Source organism: Rhagoletis zephyria, unplaced genomic scaffold (assembly GCF_001687245.7).
Source record: "Rhagoletis zephyria isolate East Lansing unplaced genomic scaffold, Rhagoletis_zephyria_1.1 Rzeph_scaffold_01166, whole genome shotgun sequence".
NCBI classification, from domain to species: domain Eukaryota; kingdom Metazoa; phylum Arthropoda; class Insecta; order Diptera; family Tephritidae; genus Rhagoletis; species Rhagoletis zephyria.
In genome coordinates this window covers 30,068-37,422 of record NW_016158250.1, presented here as the reverse complement: position 1 = coordinate 37,422, position 7,355 = coordinate 30,068, and positions in this window count along the sequence as shown.

Sequence of the window (7,355 nt, the reverse complement as noted above, 5' to 3'; positions counted from 1 at the left end):
AAACAGACAGCTGCTTGCAGAGGAGCCCTCGCCTAGGCACGTCAGGAGGCATCTATACGAACTGACAGACGAAGTGCAGAGGTTCATAAAACAGCCTCTGGACCCGTCAGCATACCGACTAGCCCTGAACGGCATTCACAGGGAGTCAGTCTCGAGTTATGTAGACTCTAGAGACCTGTGAATGCCGTTCTAGGCACACAACCACCGGACATAGACGAGACGGAGCTTCATCTGTCTCGGGAGACAAGAACCACAATAGCCCAACTTCGCTCTGGCTACTCCAGCAGGTTAAACTCACACCTGAGCAGACTGAATGCGGATATGCCAAATGAGTGTCCGGCATGTGGAGAGACCCCTCATGACTCGAAACATCTCTTCGCATGCCCGGAAAACCCGACAGCCCTAACGATCTGGGCGGAGTTGTTGTAGCGGCTAGAACAACAACGGGAAATCTGTCAAATGCTTTAATTGCTCAAAATTAGGTCACTACTCTACAAATTGTCCTGAGCCCCAACGCAAAGAAAGATGCTCAATATGTAATCGTACAACACACAAAACTATAGAGTGTCCTAATAAAAAAAACCGATCCCAAAAATAATGAGACTATTCGTAAAATCGATGATCGCGATACAAATAAAAGTATGACAAAAGATGTTAAAATCAACAATCGGTCAACGCGTTCTTTTGTTGATCCCGGGAGTGCACGTACTCATCCGAAAGACATTTGCAGAAGGGATAAGTAACCTGAAAGAATGCTCCGTGAAGCTGAACGGTTTCACTGGGGGCGAATACTTACGCACGTCCAAGCTAAACGGTACTTTGTGTATCGATGGACATGAATTCGACATTGACTTATTAATAGTAGATGATGATGAAATACCAGAAAATCCATTGCTAGGTAGTGACATCCTATGGCGCGATGGCAAACGTCTGATTATTGAGGGCGATAAATGTCATATTGAAGAGCAGCCTAATATTATAAATGGGTCCTCTTCCGAGAAAGGAAAATTAAAAACGCTTTAACAAAACATCGACAGATTTCGCCGAAAATGTTTCCGGTTTAGGTAAATGCGGAATAAGCAAGATGTAAATACAACTGACGACAGACGTCCCAATTCGCATGAAGCCTTATCGAATTGCTTTCTCCAGACGTCAAATTGTGTCCAATATCGTATCAGAATTACTCAGAAACGATATAATTCCTCACTCGGACTCGCCTTTTGCCTCACCAATCGTTTTGGTCGAGAAAAAGAATGGAGAACACCGTCTCTGCGTTGACTACCGTAGTCTTAACAAAATAACTATTAAGAATCGGTATTCTATGCCAATAATGGAAGAGCAGTTTGCTCAGCTCACGGAAAATAAACACTTCACTACGTTGGACCTCCGAATGGGGTACCACCAAATAGAAATCGACGAGAAATCAAAGCAGTATACCGCATTTGTTACGACCGATGGTCATTATGAATACAATCGTATGCCATTTGGGCTTGTCAGCGCCCCCGCTGTTTTCCAAGACGTCATGAACAAAGTTGCCTCGAAAATGGATCCAGGCGAAGTTTTGGTATATCTTGATGACGTCATCATACCAAGCAAAACCATCGACGACGGTATAGAAAGACTTGAAAAATTCCTACGACTCCTACAAGATAGCAAATTGACACTTCGTTTATCCAAATGTAAGTTTTTGGCTCAGGAATTGGTGTACCTAGGCCACAATATAAATGAACACGAGATCACACCTAGTGATCAAAAGGTTGCTGCTATAAAGAATTTTCCGCCTCCTGCTTTCTCCAGACGTCAAATTGTGTCCAATATCGTATCAGAATTACTCAGAAACGATATAATTCCTCACTCGGACTCGCCTTATGCCTCACCAATCGTTTTGGTCGAGAAAAAGAATGGAGAACACCGTCTCTGCGTTGACTACCGTAGTCTTAACAAAATAACTATTAAGAATCGGTATTCTATGCCAATAATGGAAGANCATCAACTCTCAGAAAAATTCAACATCGGGATTTTCCCCCAATGAGCTTGTATTCGATTTTAAGCTCCGGGACGTCACTAAAAATCGACTTTTAGCTGCTCTACATACTGGGGAAAACGATCCAGAGAATTCAGTCACCATTGCCAAAAAACGCGAAGAAGCAGTAAAAAATATAGCCGCCGAAAGAAAAAAATGGAAAAGCGATTTGATAAACGTCACAGTAGCCCAACAATCTACAAAGAAGATGATTTCGTTGTTATCGAGAATGAGCCGACATCTACTGGCGAATCTCGAATGCTTCAGCCAAAATACCGAGGTCCTTACGCTATTACCAAAGTGTTAGGGAAAGACAGATATCAAATAGAAGACATCCCTGGTATGCAGATCACATCTAAAAGGTATAGTTCTCAGACAAACTTAAGCCGTGGTGCCGTTGTTGCCCTGACCTTGATGATTTCGAAATCGAGGACGATTCTGGTCAGGAAAAACCGAGCTATAAGGTGTAGACTCCGAGTTATGTGTCATTTTAAATACTCTGTACCTTTTAATACAACCATTCCACTGTAAAATAGCATTAAAAAGAAGACGAAGAATCAGTTCTAAAAGAACGGCAGTTGAAGTTGTACTGAAAGTGAGACAGGTCGGAAAATTTGCTTGACGATTAGTTGAATGTCATTAAAACTAATTTAATAATTAATAATTAAGTGTTTTGTTTTGGAATTTGTGACACCAGTGCGTGCTATACGGTCAGGCGATGTTGAGCTCGAAATATTTAAAGTTTACATACCCCCTGTCACTAGCTGCCCGCCAGGATATCACCCTGACATAGGTGCGCTCCGCAGAGGTGAAAACCGTATGGTAGTAGGTGACTTTAATGCGCACCACGATCTTTGGCACTCAAGCCTGTCAAATGATCGTAGGGGAATACATCTGGCTGAGCAGATAGACGATTCGACATTCTGCACAATGAACGACGACCCACCCATCAGTATTATGGGCAGCTGCTGCAGCTCGCCAGACATAACAATAGTCAGCGCTGGTATGATAAACAGCGTATCATGGCGACCTATGCTGACTTTGGCATCAAACCATCTGTCCATAGTCATCTCGATCGTTAACCAACTGACTTTGCTACCGCGGAACGCCGGACCTATATCAACTTTACTAAAGCTGATTGGAAAGGCTTCGCGGAATTTACTGAGAGCACATTCGCTGCGCTACCCACACCAACCAACGTCCACCTTGGTGAACGTAAGTTCCGCAGGGTTGTCACTGCTGCTACAGCTCGCTTCGTACCGGCAGGATGCATTACGGACCCAAATTTCCCCGTTGAAGCCGGAAATCTCCGTATCAGGGCAGGGATCTCAACGCGGAGATTCGGCAACTAGTGAACGTACATAAGCGGAAGAAGTGGGAAGAGCATCTGAACTTGTAACTTCACCTTCGGTGTGAGTAAGTTTTGATCAACCGTGAGGTTACTGTCCAATCTGACGTAGCACGACGACAGGCTCGAAATTTATTTCGGCGACCATGTTTCGTTGGCTATTTTAGCCGGCAGTTCATACTGCATCCTCTTGTGGACAAAGCCAAGCTTCAAGTGACCAGAAGGCTGCACTAACTGCCATCAACCTGTGCTCTTTTGCTTTCACTATCGGTGTAGTTCAGGTGGACATTGGAAAGGCGAAATCCTCCAAAGCAATGGGTCCCGACGGAATATGTATGTTGATGCTGAAAAATTTGAGTCCTACGGGAGTAGCGTACCTAAGGGAGGCTCAAACGGTGGTCGGCGAATTATCTGAGTGGTAATGTTTAAGACAAATCGAGCAAACTTAGGAAAATAAAACAGGGGGTTCCACAGGGTGGTGTCCTTTCCCCCGCTACTGTTCAACTTTTATATTTCAAAGCTCCCTCAACCATCAGAGGGAGTCTCTATTGTCTCCTACGCCGACGATTGTTCGATCATGGCGACTGGGAATGGAATTGATGACCTGTGTTCGAAAGTAAACGGGTACCTCTCCGATCTTTCTCGTTTCTTCACTGCAAATTGTCTAGCCCTCTCCCCTACGAAATCCTCTGTGACTTTGTTCACCACCTGGACGAAGGAGGTCAGGCTACCGCTGGGAATTCACGCCGATGATACACCAATTCCGACGGTGAATAACCCCAAAAGACTCGAAGGAGTAACATTCGACAGTCTGCTGTCCTTCTCTGCGCACGCAACCACTATTGTCAACAAAGTACAGAGCCGCAACAAGGTCCTCAAGTCGCTAGCCGGCAGTACCTGAGGCAAAGACAAAGAAACGTTGCTGGCGACATACAAGGCAATAGGCCGGCCGGTTTTAAACTACGCAGCACCAGTGTGGTCGCCGGGGACTAGTAGGACGCAGTGGATGAAGCTACAGACAGCACAGAACACCGCACTCAGGACAGCGACTGGATGCCTTCTGATGTCGCCAGAATAGCACCTCCATGACGAGGCGAAAATGCTCCCAATTAAGGAGCATAACATAATGCTCTGCAAGCAGCTTCTGGTTGGGAGGCGCAGATGTGGCCACCCAAACAGACAGCTGCTTGCAGAGGAGCCCTCGCCTAGGCACGTCAGGAGGCATCTATACGAACTGACGGACGGCTACAACAACCCCGCCCAGATCGGTTAATAGCTCAGTCGTTGTCGTCAAGCTTCACTAACGGAAGCCCCAGGAAGCGTGCAGCCTCAATGGAGTCGGTCCACAGGGACAAAGGCGTTAGTGGAGTGTCTCTCCTCATTCCGGACACTCATTGGGCACATTACGTCTAATCTGTTGAGGTATGTGTTTAACCTGCTGCAGTAGCCAGAGCGAAGTTGGGCTATTGTAGTTCTGGTCTCCCGAGGCAGATGAAGCTCCGTCTCGTCGATGTCCGGTGGTTGTGTGCCTAGAACGGCATTCACAGGCCTGGAGTCTACATAACTCGAGAGTGACCCTGTGAATGCCGTTCAGGGCCTGTCGATATACTGACGGGTCCAGAGGCTGCTTAATGAACCTCTGGACATCATCCGTTAGTTCGTAGAGATGCCTCCTGACGTGCCTAGGCGAGGGCCCATCTGCAAGCAATTGTCTATTTGGGTGACGACGTCTGTGGCTCCCAGCCAGAAACTGCTTGCAGAGCTTTGTGTTATGCTCTTTAACAGGGGGCATTTAAGCCTCGTCGTGTAGGTGGTATTCTGTCGACATCAGAAGGCATCCAGTCGCTGTCCTTAGTGCAGTGTTTTGTGTCGTCTGTTGCTTCATCCACCGCGTCCTATAGTCCCCGGCGACCACATTAGTGCTGCGTAATTGAAAACCGGCCGGCATATTGCCTTGTATGTTTCCAGCAACGTTTCTTTGTCTTTGCCCCAAGACTGCTGGCTTGAGGACCTTGTTGGGGCTCTGTACTTTGTTGACAATAGCGGTTGCGTGCGCAGAGAAAGAAAGCAGACTTTTGAAGGTTACTCCGAGTATTTTGGGGTTATTCACCGTCGGAATTGGTGTATCATCGACGTGACGGTGGCCTGACCTCCTTCGTCCAGGGGGTGAACAAGGGTGCAGAGGATTTTGTAGGGGAGAGGGTTAGGCTCCTAGCAGTGAAGAAGCGAGAAAGCTCTGAGAGATACCCGTTTACTTTCGAACAAGAGTCATCAATTCCATTGCCAGACGCCATTATCGAACATTGAAAATGAAATGTACAGGTTAAACAGTAATGGGGAAAGGACACCACCCTGTGGAACCCCCTGTTTTTTTTCTGAGTTTGCTCGGTTTGTCTCTAAACATTACCGACGAGTGTCGACCACTCAGACAATTTGCCGACCACCGTTTGAGCCTCTGTGGGAGAGAGGTAGATTATATATCTTCTAGTAGCGTGGAGCGGCTGACGGTGTCAAACGCCTTTTGACAGGTCCAACGCCACTAGAATAGTTGCGGTTAAGGCCACGTGTTATCTAAATGTTTATGGCGTTAAGTGATGTTGTTGTACTGTGGAATTTACGGAAACCATGCTGATGCTTCGCTGGGGTCGGGTGGTGCGTGAAATACTGGATTACAAAGGCCTCTAGTGTCTTCGCTACCGGGGAAAGGAGTGTTATCGGACGACAAGACTCCTTTGTTGGCTGGTTTCCCCGGTTTGAGCAGTTGGACCATTCTCCCCATCTTCCAGATATCTGGAATAATAAGAGTGGCCATTCACAGATTGAGGACCTCCGTTAGGTACGCTACTCTCGAATGACCCACAGGATTTTTCAGCATCAACATGCAAATTCCGTCAGGCCCCATGTCTTTCGCCTTCCCCCATGGCTACCCGAGCTTCACCACTAGTGAAAGCAAGGGGGGCACAGTTTGTTGGAAGTTTGTGCAGCCTTCTGGTCACTCGACGCTTGGCTTTGTTCACCGGAGGATGCAGTATGAATTGCCGGCTAAAATAGCTCGCGCATCGCTCCGGGTCCGACGAAGCATGGCCGCCGAAAGATATTTCGACCCTGTCGTCGTGCTTCGTCGGATTCGACAGTGACCTCACGGTTGACCAAAGCTTACTCACACCAGAGGCGAAGTTACAAGTCTTCAGATGCTCTTCCCACTTTTTCCGCGTATGTATGTTCACAAGCTGCCGAATCTCCGCGTTGAGATCCCTGATGCGGGGATTTCCGGGATCGGCTTCACGAAGGTTGCCCCGCTCATTGGCTAGAACAGTCGCTTCAGCAGGGAAGTTTGGACGGGGTCCGTTGTTGTTGTTGTAGCGGGTACAACTACCCCGCCCAGATCGGTTAGTCCCTCAATCGTTGTCGTCAAGCTCCACCAACGGCAGCCCTTGTTAGGGGTGTTAGTGTGGTGGGGTTTAGAGGGTATACGAAGAAATGCTGTGAGTCATGGGACGACTCTCCGCATGACGGGCATTCGCTAGGAATATCTTTGTTCAATCTGCTCAGGTATGAGTACAACCTGCTGCAGTAACCAGAGCGCAGTTGGGCTATTGTGATCCGAGTCTCCCGAGGCAGACGAAGTTCTGTCTCGTCCACGTCTGGTGGTTGTGTGCCCAGAACGGCATTCACAGTTCGTGAGTCTACATAACTCGAGACTGCCCCTCTGTGAATGCCGTTCAAGGCCTGTCGATAAGCTGTCGGGTCCAGAGGTTGTTTGATGAACCTCTGGACTACGTCCGTCAGTTCTTAGAGATGCCTCCTGACGTGCCTGGGCGAAGGCTCTTCTGCAAGCAGATGCCTATTTGGGTGACCACATCTGTGGTGCCAGGGGTGCTTTAGGTTTACGCCACGAGTTATCTGGGTATTTATGGCGTTAAGTGCTGTTGTTGTCCTGTGCACTTGACGGAACCCATGCTTCGCTGGGGTCAGGTGGTTTGA